The sequence below is a fragment of the Macaca nemestrina genome, unplaced genomic scaffold (assembly GCF_043159975.1).
Source record: "Macaca nemestrina isolate mMacNem1 unplaced genomic scaffold, mMacNem.hap1 Scaffold_108, whole genome shotgun sequence".
NCBI lineage: Eukaryota > Metazoa > Chordata > Mammalia > Primates > Cercopithecidae > Macaca > Macaca nemestrina.
This window is the reverse complement of record NW_027257591.1, coordinates 116,679-143,159: the sequence shown is the minus strand read 5'-3', so window position 1 is coordinate 143,159 and position 26,481 is coordinate 116,679. Positions and strand designations below refer to the sequence as shown.

At 49.0% G+C, this 26,481-nt stretch overlaps 1 protein-coding gene across 17 annotated transcripts in view; it reads left to right on the top strand.

The window, feature by feature from the left end:
- Positions 1-26,481, top strand: part of LOC139361223 (disco-interacting protein 2 homolog C-like) — a 173,525-nt gene that overhangs the window by 65,535 nt on the left and 81,509 nt on the right. The window contains exon 2 of one of the 17 annotated variants that reach the window (XM_071089750.1): positions 25,840-25,931. The exons of the other annotated variants lie outside the window; for them this stretch is intronic. The gene's annotated coding sequence lies outside the window, so the exon portion shown is untranslated. The remainder of the gene's footprint in view (positions 1-25,839; positions 25,932-26,481) is intronic. 17 annotated transcript variants of the gene reach the window in all.

The window sequence follows — 26,481 nt, the reverse complement described above, 5'->3', positions numbered from 1 at the left end:
CTCCCAGGAGGGTGAAATGGAGACTGGACGCTGGGAGCGGCATCCTGCGTGACCCCACGTGTAGTGGGCTCACAGCAGAGCTAAGTCCTTCCTTTACAGATACTTTTCAGAGTTTGCCCGTCTTTAGATTCTCTGATTAACATGTCTGAGGAGGGTCCCAGGAGTCTGCCACCTGCCAGGCCAAGGAGGTTCCCTACATGTAGCTGGTACCCTGACACCCTGAGAAATGTGACTCGAGAGGATCATCTGAGTTTCCTAAATGAGTCACCTGCCTTCTCTTCCCTTTGCTTTTATGCCTCCCCCAGGGTGGGTCAGTCCTGTCAGCCGCAGCGATACCTGCATGCTGGGGTTCCAAGGAGATTGGGGGTGTGTCGGGTCCCCCAGGGAGATTCGGTGACTGAGGATGCTGTCATAGCAGCCAACATGTCCCTATCGTTTTCACTTTTAATGAAGTTCAGTTACTAGGTTTTCTGAGGCACAATGATGTCCTTGTGAAAAATTGGTGATCAGGGAAGCAAGCAAGTGTGGGAAAATGATCCTGCCCTTAAATCTAAAAAATGATGAAACAGCAAAGAGCCCTGAAGAGCCCATGAACCTCCTCATGGGGCAGTGAGGAGACACCTCAGTAATGGCTTAAAAAAAAATGAGATCATACTGAAGAAAAAGTACACTAAATTTTGGGTCTCCTATGGGTAAAGAGATTGTGGTTTACATTTTGGAGGCATGCATTTATATACTTATTTATTTTTCTTTGCTGGATTTAGAATTAGTTGAAATAATTGTGTTTTTTAAATTTAAAAAAATGGGGTATACGAAGTCTAATCTCTTTGTGACATTTCTGTACTGTGAGACTCCACATACAAAAGTGAAGCCCAGACTGTCTGTCTCTAATGAGCCAGAGAGAGGTGGTCATCTCCTGCAGGCCGGTCTGGTCTCCAGGCATCTGGCCATCCTCCCAGTCTTGGGCACACCTGCATCACTGGTGCTTCCTGCCAGACTGTGACTCTGCCCAGGTTTCAGGAGCACCCGGAACTGTTTTCCTAGGGCCTCCTGCTTTGTCCTGGCTCCTGGAAGCACAGGCTTTTGATGAAGGACTCTCCCCACTGCTAGGTAAATTGGTGATTGCCCCACAGTCTGTGTTTCTTGCATGGGGCGCAGAGCGTCTGGGCGTGGTGTCGTGGCCCTGGAGCCAGCTCTAGGACTGCCCGGCGGCCTTGCCTCCGCCCCTCATCTGGGAACAGGGCGGTGGGGAGGAGAAGGAAAGCAGGGTCTTGCCCCTTCTGCGTCTCGAGAACACGGGAACACATCGTCCCATTGCCTCGCACCATTCACAGCCCAGGCTTGTGTGAAGTATTATTTTATAACCTCCCCTGACAATGATGTATTTTATATAAGCAGCACATAAAGTGGTAATTTAATACCCTATCGAGGAGGATTAAACAATAAGGAGCAGATATCGCTGTAGAAAAGTTACTTTATCCGGGAAACATTTATCTACTGCAGGTGGATGTGAACCATGGCTTCCTCCTCGGTGGCTCCTGACGAGCCTATGAGATTCTGTCCTGTTCGCCACTGTTAGTTATAAGCTACACCTTTCCTTCTATGATGTTAGTTACAAGCTCTACCTTTCCTTCTATGATGTTAGTTATAAGCTCTACCTTTCCTTCTATGATGTTTATTTCTTGCCTGTTCACCACTGTTACAGTTAAAAGCTATACTTTTCCTTCTGCGATGTGTATTTCTTCCCTATTCACCACTGTTAGTTACAAGCTATACCTTTTCTTCTGTGCTGTATATTTCTTGAAGGCATGGACTAAATCCTAATTCCACAGTATTTGATGAACACGCTCAAGAGATACTTGTTTGAATGAATGGATTAATGGAAAATAGAAGTGGTGACTTCACTTTTAATTCATTATGTCAAACTTTGTTTACATGGAAAATTTTATGGTCCTTTGGATAAACAGGGCCTCTGTGCAGGGTTGTTAGAGATTGTGAGAGTGCCTCAAATGGCTCTGTGGCTCTAGGCCCACAAAGGTCTTTCAGGGACTTGGTGGCGGCACCTGTGTTGAAAACTGAGTTCTGCAAATCCATTCGAGTGACCTGCCAGCACACACAATCCTACTTCCCAATTGATTTCTGCACAGAGGCTTCTCCTGAATGCCCCAGGTGAACGTGGGTTTAGCCAGCACTGCTGGGCTTCCACAGCAAGCCAGGGTGCTGCAGGGATGAGAGAGAAGAGGGGCAGGACCAGGATCTTCTTGGGACCCAGTCCCCGTGTGGGGACGCTGCCTGGCCTGGCTCTTCTGTGGGAGGTCAGGGAAATGATGGCATGGAGGGACTGTTGGCACGAGCTGCTTGCTCAAACATAGATCCCAGTTCTGTGTGAGAGGCAAAATAGAAATTTATGTGGATATCATCAGTAACATAGCAAATATGGGCTTCTTCCCTAGGGTGGCTGTGACCCTCTTGCTCATCTGCTGAGCAAAGGCCAGGCCCGGCCTTCTGGGCCTCCACAGTGAGCTTTTCCCAAGCTCTGTCCACTCCGTGGAGATGGCCAGAGCCAGGGCAGACAATGGGGTGTTTGCCACTTTTTGTTTTTCTTTTTCGAGACGGAGTCTTGCTCTGTTGCCCAGGCTGGAGTACAGTGGTGTGATCTCGGCTCAGTGCAAGCTCCGCCTCCCAGGTCACGCCATTCTCCTGCCTCACCCTCTCGAGTAGCTGGGACCACAGGTGTCTGCCACCACACCAGGCTAGGTTTTTGCGTTTTTAGTAGAGACGAGGCTTCACCGTTTTAGCCAGGATGGTCTCGATCTCCTGACCTTGTGATCCACCCGCCTCGGCCTGCCAAAGTGCTGGGATTACAGGCATGAGCCACCACACCCGGCCAGGTATTTGTCGGTTTTTGAAAGCTACATTTAAAGAATGAAATAGACTGAACAGAATTACTTCCTTTTGAATGTTTAATACTTAATCTACCAGAACACTTAAATACAGTTAATGTATTCAAATAATAAGAAAGAACTTTCCCTCCATTTCCAAAGCAAAAGTATAAACAATCTTTTACTTGGCAGGGATTTCACTATGTTTCTTAAAAGCCGGCAAGCACTTTTCCTGAAATAGACCCGTCTCTTCCTCTGCATAGATCCTATGAACATTTTAGCTACATTTCTGCTATATCTTGATGTGTGATAGATTATAGAAAATTCCTTGCTACTGGAACTTCACGATGCTTTCCTTTTAAACATCAAATAGAAAGTATGGATAGTAAATCTCAGATTAGTTGCCATTCTTGGTCTTGGTAGAGCTGCCACCAACAGCCTCTGTCAATTACAACAGAGTGTGTCTCCCCAGCAACTAGGTTTAGATTGCAGACCAAGCCAGGATCACCCAGGATTCAATGCAACGTCTTCCAAAGCTGTAGCCACTGCTCCTGGAAAAGATTTGAGAAGCCCTCCCTTTGATGCCTGTGCATGGCTGTTCTCAGATCACAGCAGCTGCAGCAGCATCTCGGAGGATGCCGGCAGGGGTGTCCTGGGTACTGACTCCACGGCAGGGGCCTGCAGTATCTGAATGAAATGGCCGTGACACTGTGCACCCTAGAGGAATCCACAGCCACGTTTCAAAGGTGCAGTGGCCCGAGGTGAACCCCAGAGCACTGAGGAGCCTGGAGTTGACCTGTCACAACTCCATTGAGAGAACTGACTGAATTCCGAACCTGTGCGGGCAAAAGATGGCTATTTGCGCTTGGCTCCTTCCCAGGACAGGGCAAGGGAGGTTGTCTGTACAGCTAGTGGGAGCTTGACTCTGTTCACACTCGGGGCTGAGTCACGCTCCTTTCTGTGAGCCCAGGGAAGATAGACATGCCTAGCTTTCCTGGAAGAGGGCCCTGATGAGTCGAAGCTGAGCTTCAAGATGTTCGGTGTTGTGGTGTGCGTGGCGGGTTCCGAGTCGGTGTGTGCTGAGTGGGGACCCGGCTGCTGCTGTCGCTATTGGGCTCAGCAGACGCTGCGGGGGAAGTGGCTCCTGTGGTACTTGGTTTTCTCCTCACAGAGGTGGGTTTCCCTGCGGTGAAGGTGTTGGTGCTGTGACAGGCAGCCTGGCAGGAGGAAAGGTGCTCGTGGGGTTGTGCCCCGAGGTCCCCTTCCACTTGAGGAGTAGGAAGTGGGTTTGGGACCCTGCTTCCCGCTGCGCTCCCTTGCTAGGTTCTTGGCCTCGGGGACCGGGAGAAGCTGAGTAGAGGCCTGAAACCTGGACCCCTTCCACAGCCTCCGCGGCACTTGTGGTGGTATGCGGGACATGGCCCTTGGAACTCCAAGCCCTACCCTGGCATGCCCGCCCACTGGGGCGTCTCGGGCACCTGCTGTGTGCTAGGCTCCGTGGTGGGGTGGGCGGTAGCAAGGGCTGTGGGGTAGAGTGGACACGGTACGCGGATGATGAGAAGCGTCAGGGAGGCAGTGAGAGCACAGCTGAGACCTGCAAGGAGGGGACTGGCTGTGGGTGTTGGGGCTCAGGGAGCTGCCTCTACCCAGAGCCACAGTGGCCAGTGAGGGCAGAGCAGGGGACCGAGGCCCAGGGAAGCCGTGTGTATGGTTCGCATCAGGTGTGCGGGTCTGCCGGGCTGTGCGGCCCTTCTCAGTCCTGGCTGGGCCTGGGGTCCCAGAGGGAATGGAGGGTCTTTGCATCTCCCTCCTCTTGCTTCCCTGCTGCTTCCTGGTCAAGGGATGCTTCTTTATTGCAACTCTGGCAGTTATTGTGCATACTAAGAGGAGTTTCACAAAATCATAGGGGGAGAGGCGGACTAGGGATTCATTTTTTTTCTCCCCCTGATTTTATACGGAGGCTTCTACTATCCCTTAGTGTGGAGGCAGAGTGCAGATGCTCTACAGTTCTCTGTCCAGGAAGAGAAGAGCTGCTGGGAAGCCACAGAGCTGATCATTGCAATAGCTCTGACATTTTAAAGTGGGAAAATGCTGATGTCTATAATAATCAGAGTAAAACTTCAGTAGCTTCAACATAAAGATTCTGAGATGATCTTAGAGCCATTTCGTCCCTAGATCCTTCTACAGTGTGGAGTGTGACATCTCTACCAGCCGCTGGTCAGTGGCCGCCTGGGGGTAACTGAATGCTTGAAGTGTAAATGAGAACTTCTAATTTTATTTAATTTTAGTCAAATTTAAATAGCTATATGGGCCGGGCACCGTGGCTCATGCGTGTGTTCCCAGCAGTTTGGGAGGTCGAGGCGGGTGGATCATGTGAATTCAGGTGTTCAAGACCAGCCTGACCAACAAGGTGAAATCCCATCTGTACTTAAAAATATAAAAAATGAGTTGGGCGTGGTGACAGGCGCCTGTAATCCCAGCTACTCGGGAGGCCGAGGCAGAAGAATCACTTGAACTCGAGAGGCAGAGGTTGCAGCAAGCCGAGATCGAGCCACTGCACTCCAGCCTGGGTGACAGAGGGAGACTCTGTCTTAAGAAAAAAAAAAGATTTTAAAAAACCCTACATGCCCCTAGTTGCCTCTGTAGGAGACGGCATGGTTCCAGAAGGTAGACTTTGTGTTGAGGACTCTGCAGCGTCAGGCTGGAGACAGTCTCCCTTCCTAGCAGCGTGGGCCGCTGGGTCCTCTACCAGAAGGGATGGTGGCGTCTCTGGGAGGTATTTGTGGACTCAGATCTGTGTGGATTAGTGACTTGTGTTACTCACAGATACTTAATTTTATGGGTAAATGAATACCTGGACTGGCTGCAACTTCAGGGCGAGATTCGGGAGTAGGGAGTGAAAAGTGACGACGGAACCCTGGGCTTGTCCTGCCATCCCCAGGAACCGGTCGGGGTGCCTTCTCGTCTGAAGTCCCAGCACGTGGTCAGGGTACCCCTCCCCTCTGAACCCCCCCGGAAGTGATCGGGGCACCAATCCCCTCTGAAGCCCCAGCACCTGGTCGGGGCACCCCTCCCTTCTGAATCCCCCAGCACATGGTCGGGGAGCCCCTCCCTTCTGAATCCCCCAGTACCTGGTCGGGGCGCCCCTCCCTTCTAAAGCCCCCAGACCTTCCTGGCCTGCGGTGCTGCTTCTCCAAATTCTGCCCTTGGCTGTTTTCTAGGAATCACCTGTACCCGAACAGGCTGCGTGTGTCACTTCTTGTCGGATCTGGGTCGACGGTGAAGCTCATTTATCTTGTCTTCCTCCTCACGTGCCATATCTCACCTGTTGTCTGTCTGAGTTTGTGTGAGTGCGTGTTGTGCGTTCTCAGGCTGTGCTTGGTGCTTAGGTGACAAGAACGTCTTAGAGCAAGGGACTGCCTGCTCCAAAGGACGCTGTGAATGAATGGAGACACGGTTTACTTGTGGGGTTTAAATTTCCTTGGTGTTGGAGGCAATTAGGGGGAAACAAGGTCTAAAAAAGCCCCTGGGGATGAGGAAGGCAATAATGAAAGAAATTACTCTATACACACTTAGCAGTTGGTTTAATTTGTAGGTGAATTTTGCATTTTGAGAACTACTAAAGCTATTGTTTGTAGGGATTCCTTGATGAGCTTCTTGTTTTCTGTCAAGTAGAAAGTAAAGTGGATCGGTTTTGCCTTTAATTCTGACTGACTAGAATCTACTTCCTTTTTCCCCCCCATTCACGTTAGGGTGGGGATTGGACTAGAAGAGCTGTAGGATCTCTTTATTTCTGATCTTAAATGAATTTTTTCTTTAATTAGTTTTTTTGTTTGTTTTGTTTTGTTTTGTTTTGTTTTCGGTGAGCTATTACTTTTTCCTTCAATGCACTGTTCTTTGGTTTGGAAAACGGGCTCTATTTGTACCGTGCTTTAAATGTACACAATGGTTCTAAATTGCTACTTTTCGTTAAAGTTAGATACAACATCTTAATTGAAATGTCATCCATAATTGAGGCACAGTCTGAGGCCTGGAGACCCCTCTTGTCACTTCCTTCCAGCCGTGTCTCCTTCTCTGGCCACGTTGCCCCTGGCCACATCTCCTCCCCCCACCACGCCGTGTCATCCCCCCACCACGTCACCTCTGGTCACATCAACTCCCTCCCGGCCACATCACCTCTGGCCTCACTGCCTGCCTCCCTCTCTCCCTGGTAGCCTCTGTGACTCCTGCTGTCTACCCTCCCGTGGGTCTGTTCAAGGCTCCTTCCCCGTTTTCCACTCCTGAGTGGGTCTCAGGGCCTGGATGTTTCACAGGATGCAAGTTTCTTCCCTTCCAGCCGCGGGTCTCTGAGCGACAAGTCCAGAGAGGGCACTAAGCTCTCCTTACCCACCTCGAGGTCCCGAGCCCTGACCGCCGACCACCAGGGCTTTTCTGCAGGGTGTGGGGCAGACTCATGCGTGAATTGGACAAAAAAGGTGCTTCTAGGAATCCTTGTTTTAAGTGCACTGGAGCAGAGATGGGGAGAGGGGACCACCGGGTTTGCTCAGAATTGGGCCCTGCTCACAGCCAATGAGGCAACATAAGCACCTCCTAAATGAAGCATTCCACACACTGATTTTACACATGACGGTTGTGATGGCTGGAAAAGGCTTCACACAACGAGTGAGTTTGAGCTGCATTTGAAGGAAGAACAGGTCCCTGTAGGTGGAAATGAAAGATAAGGGTGACCCAAGCCATCAGCAGCAGCGGGGGTGGGGTGGTACAGACTCCCCATGGATGGTGGGCATGGCTGAAATGCAGGAGAGGGCAGGGGTGCGAAGGAACAGCAGGGCGGCAGTAAAATTCCCCTGCAGAGAGGGGACGTGACTGAGATATTACCACATGTATACAACTGAGAGATGATCTGAGGATGATTTCTGGGAGCCTATGGGAAGAGCACGTGGTCATCATCAGTTCCCGGGATCTCTTTTTATGAAGTGAAAACAGTCATGCCTCTGCCTATCTTGTGAGCTGTTAAGATCAAATCAGATAATCTTCAGCGAGCCTTGTAAATGCTAAAGGTTATGACAGACTGTTCCAGCCCGCTTGTCTCCACCCTCCTTTCCTATTCGGTAACGTGAACCCTGCTGGGTACCTCACTATCTGCCTGGCTTCCTCCTCCATAACGTGAGCCTTGAGTACTTGCTGGGTACCTCGCTGTGCACCTTCCTTCCTCAGTAACGTGAGCCCTGAGTATTTGCTGGATACCTCGCTGCCTGCCATACAGCTGGCTGTAGAATTGTCAAACGCACTTGACTGGCACATAAACAGAAGTGCTCGCCAGGCCTTGGAAGGGCTTTCTGACATGTGGGTGCCTTCTGTTCCCTGTTAGGCTGGAGCTGCAGGAGCCCTCCTAGACCAGACAGAGGACCAAGGCTGGGGCCTCGGGGTGGGGGCTGGGGGATCTCCCTGGGTGTATTGTGTGGGTGAGAGCAAACTTCAGTCCCGCTGTGGCATTGGGATTCAGGGTTCCTTCTGGAATGTTCTGAGTGAGAAACAGGAAGTGTGCACAGGTGCGTCTTCTGCGGATTTTATGGTTATCTCTTGGGAGAGCACTGGTGCCTCTGAACTATGAACCTGCAGAACCACTTCTTCCACTAACGGCCGCCTTTATATAAAGAATGACTTACAAAAGATGCCACTTCAGATGGAGGTATTTGCAGGTGTGGCCTGAAAAATGAACAAAATGACTTTCATCTCAAGGAAAGTACCTTACATTATTCCCAATGATAGACATTTGAGCTTTCCAGCGAATATTAAAATATAAAAATCTTGTGTCTACCACTTTCTCATGTGATTAATGATATTGATGCGGTTTGGTTTGGTTTGGTTTGGTTTGGTTTGGTTTGGTTTTTTACATATAACGAAATGTGGAAGCTGCTCATAACTCTGAATTAGTGTTATCTAACCAATGTGTGATTACAAAATCGTGTGCTGGTAAAAGCCATTCAAGTGCAAGACGGACCAGTTGACTTAGAAGGAATTGGGGCAGAAAGGTCCAACGAGCAGAGCACAGACTGTGTTGCAGACAGCCTGTACGGAAGTGCCACTTGTTACATTTGGCAGCAGAGAATAACTAAAGTGATCTGAAAACACAGTGAAAATACCGCTTCCTAATTGTATATCAGTATGGGGTTGGACTTTCTTCATAAACTTCAGTCACGGTTCTACAGCCCACTGAACGCAGATGCAGGCATGAGAACCCTGCTGTCTGAGGTGCAGAGATGTTAGGTGTTTTCACAGCACCACAAACTGTTGCCACGCTGCTGCTTATTTTGGAAAATGGTTTCTTCTTTAAGACTGTGTTAAGATGTAATGACTTTATCCTTGTAAAATAAACTAAATTGTTACTTTTTTTTTTTTTTTTTTGAGACGGAGTCTTGCTCTGCCACGCAGGCCGGAGTGCGGTGGTGTGACCTCAGCTCACTTCAACCTCTGCCTCCTGAGTTCAAACGATTCTCCTGCCTCAGCCTCCCTAGTAGCTGGTACTACAGGTGTTCGGCACCATGCCAGGCTAATTTTTGTATTTTTAGTAGAGACGGGGTTTCACCATGTTGGCCAGGCCGGTCTCGAACTCCTGACCTCAAGTGATCCACCTGCCTCTGCCTCCCAAAGTGCTGGGATTACAGGCATGAGCAGCCACCACTCCCGGCTTGATGAGAAAGCTTTTTTGTGCTCTTTAATAAAGTGCAAAGGGTTCCTGAGACCCAAAAGTTTGAAAACCACTGGCTTAAACTGACAAAATTGTCCACGATTCTTCAGTGTATCTTCTAATCTGTTGATGGAGAAAGGACGGTAAGGGATGCTTTACTTTTTGCCTTTCACAACTCAGTGGTGCCGGGACAACTTGGGTATCCACATGGAAAAGGATGGACTGGACCCTTCCTCACCGTACAAGCAAAGCTCAACATGAATCCAACGTAAGGAGCTGACTGAGACCCATTCTGTCAGTCTGCTGGGTACCATAACGGACACCACAGACCGTGCGACTTAGACAATAGCATCTTATTTCCTTTTTCCTGGAGACTGGAAGCCTGGGATCAAGGTGGGGGCAAGGTTGGATTCTCTGGGGCCTCACCCCATGCTGTGTAGATGGCGTCTTCTCTGCGTCTTCACAGGTTTCTCTTATGTGCATGGAGCACTAAGGACTGTGTCTAAATTATCTTAAAAGAACACCAGTCATACTGGATCAGGCCCTACTCTTAAGATCTTATGGGACCTAAATTACCAAGCTAAGGCCCTGTATCTAAATACAGTGACATTTTAAGTTTCTGGGGTTGTGACTTTAACATGGAATCTTGGGGGGCGGGGAATGGGACAGTTCAGCCCATGACACCTTCAGGGGAGAATCCTCGAGAAACTGTTAGGTTGGATTAGGCAATGTTTCCTTGGCTGAGGCGTCTAAAGCTATAACAAGCAACTGAAGGGAAAAAGACGGTATCAAAATTAAAAATGTTCATTTCAGAGGATACTATTAAAGTAAAAAGACAACCCACAGAACAGGATACATTATCACGATAAGGACCTGATATCAAGAATATATTTTAAAGCTCTTAATAAAAATCCAATTTAAAAATGGAAAAAGGATTTGAATAGACATTCTCCAGAGAAAGACATATAAATGCCTTAAAAAGCACGTGAGATGTTTAGCAGAATTCGTCATCTTAGAAATGGAAATCAAAACCACTGAGATACCACTTCACAACCACTGGATGGGTAAAATCCCAGTATTGGACAGTGACTTGGTGGTGAATTTGGGAAAACTGAAATCTTGATATATTGCTAGTGGGAAGGGAAGTAAAATGGTACAGTTGATTTGGAAAAGTCTGGCAGTTCCTCAGAAAAGTTATGCATGAAATCACCATACGACCCAGGAATTTCACTCCTAGGCATATGCCCAAGAAAATTGAAAACATTTTTACAAACAAAAAAAAAAATCTTATGCAAGAATCTTCAGAGCAGCATTATTTGTAGTAGTAGAAACAGTCCAGGTGTCTGTCAACAGGTCACTCACTGTGAGATTCCACTCACCTTGGACGTGAAAGATGTCAGCACCGAAGGTCACGCCAAAGGTCATGCACTGTACGATTCTTCTCACAACAGATGTCCAGAATGGGCAAATCCAGAGAAACGGAAGTCGGCTGGCGATTGCCAGGTGCTGGCGGAAGGAAGGAGCAGGTGCTGACTCTTAATGGGTTCAAGGTTTCTTTGGCCCATGGTGAAAAAGTCTCAGAATTACATACTAGTGGTTGATGTGCAGCTTTGAGAATGTGCTAAAAAGACTGAATTGTATCCTTTAATATTGGGGCTTTTATGGTTTGTAAATTCCTTTCAATTTAAAAAGGAACTCAAGAACTTCTTTGGTGTTGATATTTAGATGGTGAAAGAGACAGTATCCAAAACAAGTTACTATGTAACTCACGTCGACAGAGTTAAACTTCATATTCTGAGGATCTTAAAGGAAGTGTGTGAGCCTAGGAGACACAACGATCCTACACTAGATGTTACACCCCATCTTACTGATTTCTATCTCTCATAACCATATTCAGGGAAAACCGACATGTAAACGTGAGCTACATGCTATGCAGAGGCACACTCCTCTTACCCGGATGATCTTTAGTGGCACAGTAAGAGATGAGGTCATAGCAACGTTAGTTTAGTTAAATTTCTATGGCAACAGAAATTTGGCACATCTGATGAGTTAGATCTCTCTGCACAGCTCCTAATGGGGTTGCCCATTTCTGTCTGGTGTCTGTGTATATTCTTGCTGTGGAAATAAGTGATAGCACCTGCACAAACACTTGCCCGGAAACGTGCACGAAGCTGGTGAAGGCAGAGGACAGGCAACAGGGAAGCATGGCTCAGCCCTGGCAAAGAAGACCGTTATTCCGAACGCAGAAGATTCAGGAACACAGTCGTTGGGAAGACTGGTGATGTCCGTGGATCTCACTGCTGTTGTGTTGTATCTGTGCAGCGAGTTACCGGAGCTGTCAGAACCGCACGTGTTGGTATTGGTATCATCACTCAATGCTTCTGACTTTTCCTGGTGCTGAGGATGACTGCATGTGGCGGAAGCAAAGTACTGACCTAGCACAGATCATCAGATCCCAGTTCTTTTTTATGAAGGGGGGCAGGATTAGAACCATCCCCCCACACTCCCCAATCCTATAAGAACTGGGATCTGATGATCTGTGCTGTTGAGAGAGGCAGGGTTAGAACGCCCCACTCCCCAATCCCATTGTTGAAAATAATAGTTGGCTTGGGAGGGTTTTTTCTCCTAAGGTTGAAGCTGTGCATTTCTGGAGCCTGGGCTGTCAGCCATGGTGACTGGGGAATGCTGGGGCTGCGGTCGTCCGGCCGCTGGTGGGTCCTGCCTCTTTGACACCGTTCATTTCTGAAGCTTGCTTTCCCCGGTGTTGGAAGTAGCAGCACTGGAAGAATGGCCGCCTTCCTACAGTGAAGCTCTGGCAGAAGAGGAGAAGACACGGAGCGTCTGTTCAAGGACGTGACGTTCTGGGCACCGCACCATGCGTTCTGCTTCTCAGCGGTGCCTCTTGGTTGATGTTACCATCACCTGGCATTTCCCAGGAGGTAACTCGCAGATGTCACACTGATGGAAAGCCGCAGCAGCGCGGTTCGAGTCCAGGGCCAGCTGGAGCACATCAGCAAGGTCAGGCTGGATACATGTGCTTGCTGACAGGAAAATGACAGGAAATATGTCATTTCAGGGAAATGACAGGAAATGTGCTTGCTGACAGGAAAATGACAGGAAGACGACAGGAAAGAGGCCCATGAGGAGAGGAACCAGTGGATTCAAGGCGGGGAACTGAAGGAGCGAGTCATCACAGGGTGGGAGGCTCAGGAGCCAGCAGGCAAGTGGGATGTGGCCTCAGGGTGCTGCTGGGTTGGTGAGGGGCCTTCTGTGACTTTTCTAAGAGTGCAGTCAATTGTAGGGGTGGGTGCCGGCTCCCGGCTCCCGCACATAAGAGCCAAGCGTCTTGCAGGAGACCAACGTGTGCACTGGGAGTTCCTAGTTGCGTGTCCCAGCATGCGGCCCAGAGGCCCCTGACAAAGCTCAGTGCACCAGGGACACAGTGGACTTTTGGTTCCTGACCCAACGAGGAAGTGAGGGAGTGAGTGAGGGCCGAGACACAGATGCAAGGATGCACAGGATGGGGTGCAGTCAGGTGGAGAGTCATGCTGTGGGGTCCGGGAGAGATGGGTTCGAGAATAAATGGGACCGGGTTGCAGTCAAGTGGAGAGTCATGCTGCTGGGGTCTGGGAAATGTGTTGTGTTTGCTTCTATGTGAACAGCGGGACCTGAGCATGTCTGTGCTTTGACGTTTAATCTGTACACTATCCTTGGCAGGGTGTGTATCTCTGTGGCAGAGGACACCCCGGCCACAGTGGATGTCAGTGGCGGTGGCTGGACTCACGGTCCGTGAATGTTGCATGATCGAACGCGTTTGGTACATTCTCAGCTCCTGCCCAGGTGCCTCCCGAGTATCCGGTGCTGTGGCTCCCCACACCCTTCCCATCTGTGTGTAGCATGACCACCATCTTCCTACCATGTGTTTGTGCTACCACGGCTGCCATGTCTAACGGGCGCTTTGCTTTCCAGCTACTTTCCTATAACCAAACCCTTGAACGACTTTGCCTGCGTTTCAGAGATGATTAGGGTATTAGTCTTTCAAGATTGCTCTGAGGATTTCCAAAAGCAAATGCAACTTACAGGGTGCAAGATATTGGAAATGACAGTAATTATAGATGAGTTTTCTCAGTGTGTTGATTGCGGTAAAATTACATAGCACTCTATTTTTAAGTGTATGGTTTGGAGGCATTAAGTGTGTTCACACTGTGGTGCCACGATCACCGCCATCCATCTCCAGAACTTCCTGGTCTCCCCACGCTTGAAACTCGGTCTACCCAACACCAGCTCTCCTCCCGCCCCAGCTCTGGGAAGCACTACAGGTTGCTTACAAAATAGGCTTTTTCAGTAAGAGAAGGGGAAGGAAAAGAGCTCTAAAGACTGTCTTGAGATTTGAGGAAGTGTTTTAGGTTTTGTTGTCTGGTTCCCGGTGTAAAGGAACTATTGAAGACGTGGGAAGGCGAAGGTCTGTGATCTCAGGAAGTGCTGGGCTGGGCAGCTTTCCCGCTGTGACGGGGGCACTTGCCCTCAAACCCGCCTGAGATAATCGCGTGAGGATGGTGCTGCATTGTGACAGCTCTGAACTTGGTCTCCTTGAACGTTGCCAGGTACATAAGCTTTGGCGGTTACCGTCTAATGTCTGCGGGAGACCTAGAATTTGAACATTGTTGACTTTAGAACACTCTCATTTTTATAACACTCTACCTGTTCTCAACAATAGGAAATATGCTGTGTCCTTTTTTTTAACGCCTTAATATTCTGTGTTGCGGTGGCAGTAGTTGCAGCGGACGCTACTTCTGGTTCATGGTCATCGCCAAACACAAGCTTCTGGAAACCGTGTGAAAAATGAAGGGGAAAGTGCTTTTCTGCAAAGGGCTTTTTTGAACATCCTGTTTTTTTCTGGAATATCTGTTGTGGTGTAAAACGTTTTCATATTTAGGGGTTTGTAACGTGTTTTATACTGGTTAGCTTTGAAACCCCATGTTTTTGCATGTCATGGGGCTGCTTTATCCTATTCTGTGATATAGCTGGTTTGCAAAACTATTGGTTATTTCACTTTAAAAACCAAAGCAGCTTACAGATTGAGTGTGATTCCTGTAAGAATTTAATTGTAAAATTGATTTGTGTTCAATAAGCTTACTGGAATGGCTAGATCCGTGGACAAAAAGATAAGAACATGTCAAGTCTCTGGGCCAGGAAGGACTTCCAAATAATACAAGTGATACACGGTAATTTCTTAACAAACAATTAGATTTAGTATATAACTGGTTTAAAACCTCTATATTTTCTATTATAGCCATTCCACAGTGCCCATGGGGGTGGGCTGCAGGACTGCCTATGGAATCCAAGGTCTGTGGGCACTCAGGTCCCTGCAATAAAATGGCATCGTGTTTGCATATGACATATGCACATCCTCCTGCAGACAGTCATGTCAGGGTTGCTCGTAACAGCTATACCATGCACATGCCATGCGAGTAGTTGTTTAATGAATAATAAAGTCTGAATGCTTAGTACAAACACATTAAAAAAAAATCTTGATCTATGGTTGGTTGAATCCACAGGCCTGGAACCCCGGGAGAGAGTACAAACTCTAGAAGCAAAACGAACAAAGCACTTGAGGTCAGCAGTGACGGGTGTGGAATCACACTGAATCTCATGTGTTTTGCTGTCTGTGTCACTGTGTCCCGTGTAAACGGGAATCATTTGTAGCTTAAGGTAAAATAGGTAACAGGAAACACTACAGAATGGGCACGAAGGCGCGCCACTCATTACCCCGTGTTACAGCCAAGCATCTGCCTCCTGGGGAAGGATCTGTTCTGTGGGGAGACTAGATGTTGATGATTTCCGGATGTGTGAAGGGAAACTCCCTCCGAGAAGCGTGGCTTTGGCCGGAGCACATCAGATGAGAGTTAGCGCGGCATGGAGTTTCCACAGTGCCCCTCAGGCCTGCTGCTTCTCTCCTCTCCCCACCCCTGGCCCTGACGCTTACCAAGGGAGGAAAGTTCAGCTCCAGCTGAGCCCCGCACAGGGCTGTGGGTCTCTAGGGCAGGTGCCACCTTCGTCTGAACAGGCTGTGTCAGAGGAGGGTCTGGCTGTACTTGAGCTGTGAGAGATGCTCTGAGAGATCCAGCATCCTGAAAACCCAGGTGCTGAAGGTTCCTCCTCTTCCACCATCCTGCGGGGAAGGGGGTCTTATCCTGCTTCCCCTCAACCCGAGCTGACTTCTTGTCTGTTCTGTACACCTAGGTTTTCAGAGCAGTTATTGTTAATCATCTAGCAGACAAACAACCATAAGGTGATAGCCTGGGAGGGTAGACGGCGCTGGAAGGTAGTTTTCTGAATAACAGCGTTCAGTTTCCTGTTTTGCCGTCATTTGACCCAAGGCCCCAAGATAATTGAAATACCGTCAGCCAAACACCGATTTTTTACCTGAGGTTTTTTTTTTTTTTTTCTTTTTAAGTTATGGGTGCAAACTTATAACCAGGGACCTGACAAAAGAGAAGGATTTATTTGCAAAGTGAATGTCGGGGATGGTTGGCATTTGCCAACTCTGACTAGCAGGGACCCAGGCTGCTTCCGTTCTGCCGCCCGACTCCTGACCCTCCAGCTCCTGACCCTGTTCCCACCAGCAGGAAGAGGAGCGGGAAGGTGCCTTTTCCCCTTTAAGGGGATGAGGTGAGAGTTGCACCTGCCAGTTTGCTAGTCCCTGGGGTGATTCTCCAGCATGGGTGGGAGTTGGGTTTGGAGGCCTGAGCCCCGTGAAGCTGGGGTTGCTGTTCCCTGAGCAGCAGGAAACTGGACTCTGGGAAGTGGGGTCAGAGGGTAGCATCCGCAGGAGGGGCCTCTCGTCCCGTTTGACATCTTCACTGCAAAAGGGGGTGTGGGCTTCATGGTCCATTGACAAATAGAACGTTATTTTTGTGTTGTTTTTTAAGCACATCGAATCCTAATTCCTTTGGCCTTTACTAAAGTGGCATTTTGTAATTCCACATGATTTCATTGATATACTCGCAGGAAAGAATGCTTCCTGTAAACCAGAAGGATCTCTGAGACGGTTCTCGGCCCATAGAGAGTTCATTTTCCCAAGGTGAAAGACACAGCCTCAGGCGGGGTTGAGGACACACTGCAACAGCCTCAGGAAGTCCTGGACATGTGTCCAAGGTGTTTGGGACACAACTTGGTCTTACACATTTTAGGGAGACGTGAGACATCAATATATATGAGATGTACGTTGGTTCGGTCCAGGAAGGGAGGCACGGCTCCAAGCAGGGATGGGTTTCCAGGTCACAGGTAGATCAGACAAATGTGTTTCTGGTGTACCTTTCCAGAGGAAGCAGCCAGATCCGCATTTATCTCCGTGTGCAGATGGGGACTTTGAATTCTCTCCTCTGTCCATGAGGAATTTCCTTGTGGATCGGTTGTGAGGGAGGTACGTGGCTTTTTTTCCTCCTCCCCCCAGTAGCTGTCTCTGTTCGGAAGAGCATGGGAGGCAGGTTTGCTCTAAGCTCTTCCTCACTATGACGTCCCTTTATCGTAGTGATTTTGGGGTCCTGAGATGTAGTTTCAACTTCATGTTTCTGAACACACTGGCACTGGAAACAGTATTGTAGGAGGCATCTAACTTACTTAGAAGAAGAATCTATTTGGAAGGACTTGAGCACATTCCTCCTTGAGAGAACCAAGCCTTTGTTTAGTTTGCTTTGCCCTGAGGCTGTTACGCTGCCCCAGGCTGTGCGGCCTTAGAAAGCTGTGCCCCTGTGAGCTACTGCCTGTGGAATCTGGTGACTTTGAAGTTAATCCAGCAGCTACATGTTTTGGAAAGCAGATTGCCTCTTAAAGTGTTGGTGATTATGATTCTAGCACTAGAATTTCAGTGTGTATTTTCCACCTTCTTACTTTGTCTCCTCATACACTGAGATACTGCTGCATTTGCCCTTAGGCTTCACGGAGGGAGGGTCAGTTCTCACCCTTTCTTAGATATTGATCTTGAACGGACAGAATCGAGATTCAGAAAAACTCTCGAGCTGTGAGAGTGTGCTGATATCTATGTAAGTGGGGTTCATGTGTCAAACTCAGGTTTAAGAAAAACCAATTCTAGGCTGGGCATAGTGACTCACACCTGTCATCCCAGCACCTTGGGAGACTGAGGTGGGCAGTTCACTTTTGAGCCCAGGAATTCGAGACCAGCCTGGGGAACATAGCAAGACCCTGACTCTACAAAAAATTAAATAGGAGTGGTGATGTATACCTGTGGGCCCAGCTACTCGGAAGCTGAGGCTGGAGGTTCACCCAAGCCTGGCAGGTTGAGGCTGCAGTGAACCATGATAGCACCACTGTACTTATGGTGCACTGTGCCTGAGTGACAGAAGAACAACCACCCCCCCACACACAAAGTATCAATTCATGCAGTGGCCAGTTCTGCTGGGACCACCTGTTAAGGCTACTCTGGGCCTCACGGTGTGAGAAGGGTCTGTCCAGCGGTGAGAAGGAGTGGCTTGAAGGCCTAAAAGCCAGTTGCTGTGGTTCAGCATGACTGCGGGTGTGGAGTTGGGGGAACGGCTCTCCATGGCATGAGTGGGTAAACGGATGGGCTTCCAGAACGAGCCCCTGTGACTTTGCCTGGTTTGCATCCGTCCAATACAAATCCACAGGCTCTTACTCTAGCAGCTTCTGCCGGGGCTGATGGACTGGCCTGGGGACAGAGGGTGCCCTCAGAGCCTCAGGGTGCTGTCTGGTTTAGGAAGAGCACTTAGTCACCTAGATCTAGGATTTATGACACTACAAGGGGACTTGTCACACTCGGAGCAGCAGCCATCTGCATTCTAGACTTGGTTCTAGGTGAAGTATTTTGGAGCCTGTTGGTACCCTGTGTTCTGTTTATGTGTAAAACAAGTTAGAGTTATAACTAGTTAAAACCTATTTTTAAAATTTTGCCACAGAATATGGCAATTGTGGTGGAGCCTGGCCAGAGACCCCCACACTTGGACGCTGCCGTGTGCTGGGGCTGCAGGCGTTGACTGCATCTGCTGTCCCTCCCGGCGTGTCTGTGTTCTTGACACGGGCGCCCATCGAGGCTCGGCCTGTGAGAATCGTGCCACCGTTTGTCTCCATGTTCCTCTGAGGTTCCGCAGACTTCACGGTCCCATGGCAGAGCGTACGGTATCTGCTTGCGTACGCTCTGATTTCCCCAAACCCCAGGACAGGCCAAGAGTTAGTTACACACAACTGCAGAGGGCCCCGTGGTGTGGATTTGCGGTGACACAGCCTTTCCCCAGCTCGGCCTTCGTCTCCAGAGTTGGCTTTAGGGCGATAGAAGCTTCCTTCAGACTGGGGGGCCCTGAAGCTTTGGTGCTAGGAATTCGGTGAGCAGCACGGATGATACCCCATTTCTCTGCATTTGTAGCAATAGTTGTTAACATGACCACGAGATGTACAGAGGAAGGAAAAAGGAGGTTTTATTTTCAGAGTAACACTCTGTGCTTTGGGAAATGTGGTCTTGGGGGAGCTGTAAGCACACGCCCCTCAGGAGGAGAGGAGGCCGCGGCGTTACACGTTCCGGGGTTTGTTGGCTGTGTGTGTTCATCGGGCTCAAGGAATGTCTGAACGTTTACAGGGAAAGTGGGGTTTGTTCATCCGGTTCGTGCAATGTCTGAACACTTACAGGGAAAGTCTAGCACACATGCAGTGAGTTAACCTGTAACATCCATGTTCGCCTTGGGGCGAGCGTAACATTTGAAATGAAGTGGACTGGGCGTGTCATATACAAAGGTGAGCTGTTGGGTGCAGATGTTTATGCGCAGCCTCAGTCACAGCCAGGACTGGCTCAAGGTCTGCAGCTTGTGGCGGGAAAGGACACTCACGAGGTCATTCTGTCCAGTTGGGGCTGCCGGCAGGGTCCGGGGGGGGGGTTGTCTGGTCAGCCAGCGTCTGGAGTCCACCCAGGTCCCGTGGACAGCGTTCCTCTAAACCAGGCTTCTGATTGTGGAGGAGACTTCATGCTGGTTAACACACTTTACAGGAGTACTGCCGTGGGGCTTTGGGGTTGACCTTCCCTATGATGCCAGTTACATTTCTCTCCAGATCTCATCATAGCCACAGAGATTGTACCTCCTCTGACAGCTGGGGGTGCCATGTTGATATAGTAATTTATTGTATTAAACTTTTTATTACTATTTTAATAACCTTTTTTTTTTCTTTTTAAAGAGATAGGGTATTGCTGTGTTACTCAAGCCAGTCTTGAACTCCTGGCCTCAAGCAATCCTCCCACCTCGGCCTCCCAAAGTGCTGGGCTTATAGACGTGAGCCAGTGCGCCCAGCCTACAGCCATGTTTTTAAAACTCAGCTGTTTAAAAATCCTACTCCTTTCACCCCCTCAAGCAGGCTGGTTGGCCTTGTGCAAACTGGGGTGTCACGATCTTAGCCTCCCCCTTTTATTTTTCTCTTTGGCCTCAAGTTCTGATGAGAACAGCAGTTACAAAATGGGCATTAGGTGATTCTTCCGTTACTAAAGCCAGAATTCTCACCAGTTGGAGATGTTTGTCCCCAGGATCCCAGAAAGCTGTTTTGAATCAAGCCCGTAGTAAATAAGTAAGGAACTAAACTCTTGGTCCTCTACTTAGTACCAGGGGAATGGGTTAGTTGCTGATGCCCTTTGATCTGTGCTCACGTGCTGCATCTCATCACGGGAAGCAGAGTTGCCCTGTGGAATAAAGCCCGGCTCATGGTGGCAGGTCGAGACGCTCGGGGCTGTCAGTCCCTTATACAGCGGCAGACTTGGAGACTCAGCATCGCGTGCAGAGCCCGGGCAACCGGAGTGCATCCACTTTAGAGACCACACGGACGGTCGGTAAGGTGGACGTCCGGGCATATGGCCTTGATAGGCCCACTGCGAGATGAATTAGGAATTCGTTAGCAAAGAAATCAAACTCGCCTATGGGTCCCAGCTGCTTGGAAGGCTGAGGCGGGAGGATTGCTTGAGCCAGAAAGTCAAGGCCGCGATGAGCCATGATTGTAATACTGTACTCCGGCCTGGGTGACATAGCGAGACTCCAAGTCAAAAAAAAAAAAAACACAAAAAAACCCCTCAAACCTTACTCTTCATAGCAGGAGGGAGAATTTGTCAAAGTAACTGCAACAAAATCTTAGATGATATAATTTCAGTGGCTAAGTGAGCTGTCCATCCCACGTGGCTGGCTCACAACGCAACAGAGCCAGGTGCTGCTGCAACTGCCCCCCTCCCCACCCGATTGCTTGTGGACATTTTCTGTTTCCCCATATCTCCCTTTTGGATACATAGCTCGCTACTTTATAGCTAAGCATCAGTAAAACAGGTTGTCTATTTTGAAAAGTAACTATTATGTCTTTTAAGGACAGAAAATGAAGCAGGTGACAATAGCATGGCGATCTGGTGAATAGATTTAGAGGAATATTTAATACTTGGCACCACTCTGAACCCTTCTTCTCTCATGCTAAGTTACAGCTACCGCCTTCTAGGACAAAACACTTTCAGCTCTGTGAGTAGGAATTAAACATGTTCTAAATCAGAAGTTTTAGTTAAGCAGTATTTTACGTGAATGCCCAGATCCTAAGTGTTTACTGTACTGGGGTGTGGTGTTGAAGAAGGAACGAGGGCTTGGGGCTGTGTTTATGGTGCAGCGTCCGGGTTCCCATATGTGAGATGAGGGCCATGAGACACGGCCTGGAAGGTTCAGACTGTGGGATTGAATGGATCTACCCACTCCTGGAAAGCCTCAAGTCTAACTTGACTTGGGCTGGTTTTAGGGAGATGCTGGCAGCGCTGCCCTCACAGGTTACCGGGAGGGGCTCTGGCACCGTCCCCGTCAGGTGTCTCATGATCAGTCCAGCTTGCTCTTCTCAGAAGCTGCTGGTCGTGTTCTCGTTCCTGTTGTTTGTTGCGTGTTATTTAGGGTTCTGTTCATGTGGGGACCTAGGAATTTTTCACAGTGAGAGGAGAGCCGCTGAGCCGCCTTCCTGCCTGGACGCCAGCCCCACGGAGGACCGTAACTGCTTGAGGTTGGCTTCTGCCCCCGGCCTCACCTGTGGAGGCATTGATGCAGTGGTACTTTCTAAGCTCCTGGGGCACACAGTGCTGTTGTGTGGATCCACAGGCTACTGTGGCGTCCAAGCACGTGCTCCCGGAGGAGAGGACTCTGCGGGCACTGATAGTGGGAGCTGGCTGAGAGTCCAGCAAGTGAGACTCCCTGTGACGTGCACAGCTGCCATCTGCACAGCCCCTCCTGACGCCAAGATGGTCGTGCGATAAATGTACAAAGCGCGTCTCCAGCAAAAAGCCGCCAAGTGTCCACATCCAGGATATCCACCAAGGTGGCCTTTTGGTGTTAATCCGATGAATGTGAGCGGCAGGTGGTCTGCATTGAGTGTGACTGTGCCACTGCAGTTTTGTTCTCATGTCTTGATGAGCATGAACGGTTCCTGACGAGGGTAGGTAAGGATGCTGTGACCTGAGACTCTGCAGTACTGTAGCTTGAGGAACCAAGGAGTTCTTCTCTCTTGCAAAGCCGTCAGGGAGGATGTTCCAGGCTGGTGACTGCTCCATGAGGTATTCAGAGATCCAGGTTTCTTCCCGACCCCTGCTCTGCATTCCCAGGGACATGGCTGTCCTTGCTGTGGTTGGGACTGGGTGATTGCCATGCTGGCAGGGGAGGCTTAAGGTGAGAGTGGCCGTGATTTACCTAAGTTACATAATGGCAGGGAGCCTGGGAGTAAAGTGTAGCCGTAGCCTTGAGGATGGATGATGGGTGTTGGTGAACGACTGGCTGCACTCACCGCACCTGGCCCAGGAATGGGGAAGGATGGCTGAGTATGCCATTCAATGGTACCTGGTTCTTTCAGATTTGACTTCCTTACGGATTTTCTGCTGTAAAGAGGAGAGAGCCTGTGGTTCTAGGCCAAGCATCTCACTCATCTCATAACATCTTGTATCCCTCAGCCAACATTTATGTCAAGTTTTAGAAGTCCTATCAAACTGGCAAGCATTTCTCAGTTTGGTTTAACCATTGGATTTTATATCTGTGTCTGCATCTCTATTTTACATCTATGTGGTTATTTGACACTCTGTAGTACCTTTGTAATAGGTTCTCTTTGGTGGAAGTTACTTTCAACAAACCCTTGCTACTACTTGAATTTTCAAGGTTGCAAGTAGAAAGGAGAGAATAAAAACCACATCTTCTCTAATTTTAAAATTTGTTGTTTCTCAAATCACACCAGAAGTACAGATATTACAAATTACAAAAGCAACCAGAATCAAGGTTAAGAGATTTCTGGGCGATTCTGGCTAATCAGCAGTATTTGCTGAGGTGTGTGCAGCAGACCAACATGCCAAAAAGCCCGGGACGGGGGAGAGATGGGAGGCCAGGCTGTGACTTCGGAGGTGCTGTTGCCTCAGGGAGAGGAGCCTAGATGTAGAGAGGATAAATGGACACAGGTGTGACCACCGCCATCCTTGCCGTGGCACGGAGGTCTTTGTACAGGGACCTTTGTGAGCTGAGTTAAAAATTGAAACAGAGAGTGCAATGCATTCTTAGTTTTTAAAATAAAATGCTAATAGAGAACATTTTGTTTGTAAGAATGTAAAATGTTACATCTTTGTTAAAGAATAATAATTTGCTTCTGAGATCTTTGTGACTGAGATTTGAAATCTTAAGTATGGTTTTTTCTTCCATGTTTTATACATATGCACGTATACACATACATGTAAGGTATATAAAAGGAAAATAAGCATATCTGTATTCACATTTATATACACTTCCATAATGTGTATACTTCTAGTCACACATAAGTCTAAGAGACTATGACTTGACTTGATAACCATGAGAGGGTAATTAAATAATTTATCTGCTCTTAGCCTTGCTTTTGTATGTGAGCAGGGACCCTGCGAAACGCGCCTCCCGCGTTCCAGGCCTCACACAGCCCGTGCCAGGTTTTGGAAGCAGGAGTTTGTCTGCAGCCACTTCGGGAAACATGTGGTTGCCAGGATTGCCTAGAGCTCCAGGCTGTCTCCAGTCCCAGCCTCCCTGGGGTAGAAGCTGCCCTACCAGGGGCCTGGACATGGACGTTAGGGCCTGGAGCCAGGGAGCGCTCCTGAAGCGGGGGGCTCCCCTCACGGTTGGGCATGAGAACCGAGGATAGGAGGCGGAACCAGCCTCGGGCCAGTGCACGGCCTCCCTGAAGTGCTTGCGGGAAGCCCCAGCTGTACTTTGCTGACCCCATAGACAGCACCACACTCTGTGAGATCCCCCTGGCCCACCCCTCAGGTTCCTAAAATGATGAAGGTTTCCTGAGCTCTGAATTTTTAGGTCTAGGCTAAAAAGTCCTGGGACAGGCTCACAGGGTTCTTTATGTAGAAATGATGAGTGTGCTGGTGACTCAGAGCAGGCACTGTACCCTCACTCCAGGGTCCTTTGTGCCAGGTGGAAACGAGCGTGTGGGTCACCCAGAGTCCCTGCATCCTCACTCCAGGCACTGCTCTTTGGTTTCTTAATTAAAAGCCTAAAAGCCTTGATAATGAAAATGCATTCTCCCCAGAGAGTCGAGTTTCCGGTTATGGAGGCTCACCTGTAAATGCCGTGCCAGGTCAAATATGCTGAGATCTGGGCCAGGTCCTGCTTCCTGCTCACGGCCAAAGCAGGTACTTCATTTGGGAGGTGACCCAGGGGGATATCTGAGAGGCCTGCCGGTCCCCGAGGGATGAATCCGCTGGCCTTCACATTCTGCTCCGGCCTCCATCAGCTCCTTCCTACCTGCAAACTGCCAGCTTTGACGTTGCCATCATTGGAGATATGTTAGGGACTTGGTATGGGTTGACACCCATAGGACCAGCAGATCGTGAAAAGGTGGGAACCAGGGCTGGGAGGGTGGTGACCACGGCCAAACTGAGAACCGTGGTGGGCTGGGAGGTCCATCTTCTGTCTGAAGTGTTTTTTAAAATAAAAAACATTGTCTCAGGAGCATGAGAGGGGAGGCCACAGACGGGGAGAACGCATCTGTAAAAGACTCATCTGATAAAGGCTGTTATCCAAACCGTGCAAGGAACTCTCAAAACTCAACAAGAAAATGAACAACCTGATTAAAAATGGACCAAAGACCTGGACAGATACCCCAACAAAGAAGATACACAGATGGCAAATCTACACGTGGAAAGATGGCCCGCGTCTTATGTCATAGGGCGAGGCGTCACTGTGCACCCATCGGCCTGGCCAAAACCTGAACTCCGACACCACCACGTGCTGGTGGGTGTGTGGGCATCAGGACCCTCACTCATCGCTGGGGGAAGTGGGGCAGCTCCTGTGGGAGGCAGCATGGCGGTTTTCCGTGGAACTAAGCTCTCCGACCACAGAAGCAATCACAGTCCTGGCCGTTTACTCGGAGGAGCTGAAAGCTTACTTCCATGCGGAAATGTGCACACAGACATTGACAGCAGCTTTATAATTGCCAAAACTAGAAAGCAACCAAGATGCCCTTCAGTAGGTGAATGGATAAACTGTGGTATGTCAGATACTGGGATATTATTCAGCACTAAAAAGAACTGGACCCCTAAGCCATGAAAATACACAGAAGGATCATAAACGCATGTTGCTAAGTGAGACTCCAATCTGGAAAGGCTGCCTGCTGTCTGAGTCCAACCACAGCACAGTCTGGAAAAGGCAAAGCTGTGGAAACAGTCAAACAATCAGCGGCTGTCAGGGGTTGGGGAGGGGAGAGATGAATGGGAGGAGCATAGGGGGTGTGTAGGGTGGGGCAGCAACTCCAGGTGGGGCTTTCATGGGGGATCCATGCCGTTCCACGTCTGTGAAACCCACAGAGTGAGCAGCAGCAGGCCGAGTCCTCGTGTGAGCTGTGGACTGTGGGTGGTGGTGCCGTGTTGATGCGGGTCTGTCGGTCGTAGAGACATGCTGGTCTGGTGAGGGCAGGAGAATGATGGAGGCTGTGCCTGTGCTGGGAAAGGATATGTGAGGACTCTCTGTACTTTCCTCTTGATTTTGCTATGAACCGAAAACTGCTTTTAAAAACGTCATTGAAAAGGCAAACAAAAAAGTGCTGGCCAGACAACATCAGTGTGAGGGTGTGGCCTGTGTTCTACGTTCAGAATTTCCCTTTTAGAATACACGTATCTAAATTTTTCAAAGTTAAACCTTTGCATTAAGTAACTCACTACCAAGTTACAGTATCAGCTTGAGCACTGCCAGGATGGCCAGGATCCTGTATCCTGACAGGCTTCTCCCCTTACAGGTGCAGTTGACGTCCATGGCCACATCCCAGTAAGCGGCAGGACTGGAATCAGGAGTCAGGCTTTGCGGGACAGAGAGGAAGTGTGAGATCTTGTAAGCACGTGGCTGAGGGCGGGCAGGGAGGAGCCCGTGGCGCAGGGAGCCGGCAGGGATGACTTTTTGACCAGTTTTCCTTATCGCTGAGGCCTTCTTAGACTTGGGGAGTTGGGAGTCCCCACTCTCGGGTGCCTCAGAAACCAAAGGCTGCTTGTAATGCTCAAGTTCCAGATGCCTCAGGGAGAGGTACCTGGGTTGTTGGGTACAGTTCCGTTATTTGCTGCTCGGTGGGATTTGCCCGCAACATTTCTGATTGTTTTTAAGAGCTGATGTTTGAGCTGCTTAAAATCACATATGGATGTCGATTTATCTATAAAAGTTAAGAATGGAATTTGAGTGCAAAGAGTTGTGAAAATGCTCAAGGTGATGTACTAATGTATACATTACATTTGTGGAAATATTTGAAAGTTCAGGATTTACATTAAACACTTCTCTTGATTTTTGTAATATCTACCTGTCATTTTCCCATTTGATTAATAGATGTCAGAGGGCTTAAATTTTGAGTGCCTGAATTCACTGAAATTAAAACTTCTTACATCAAATGTAA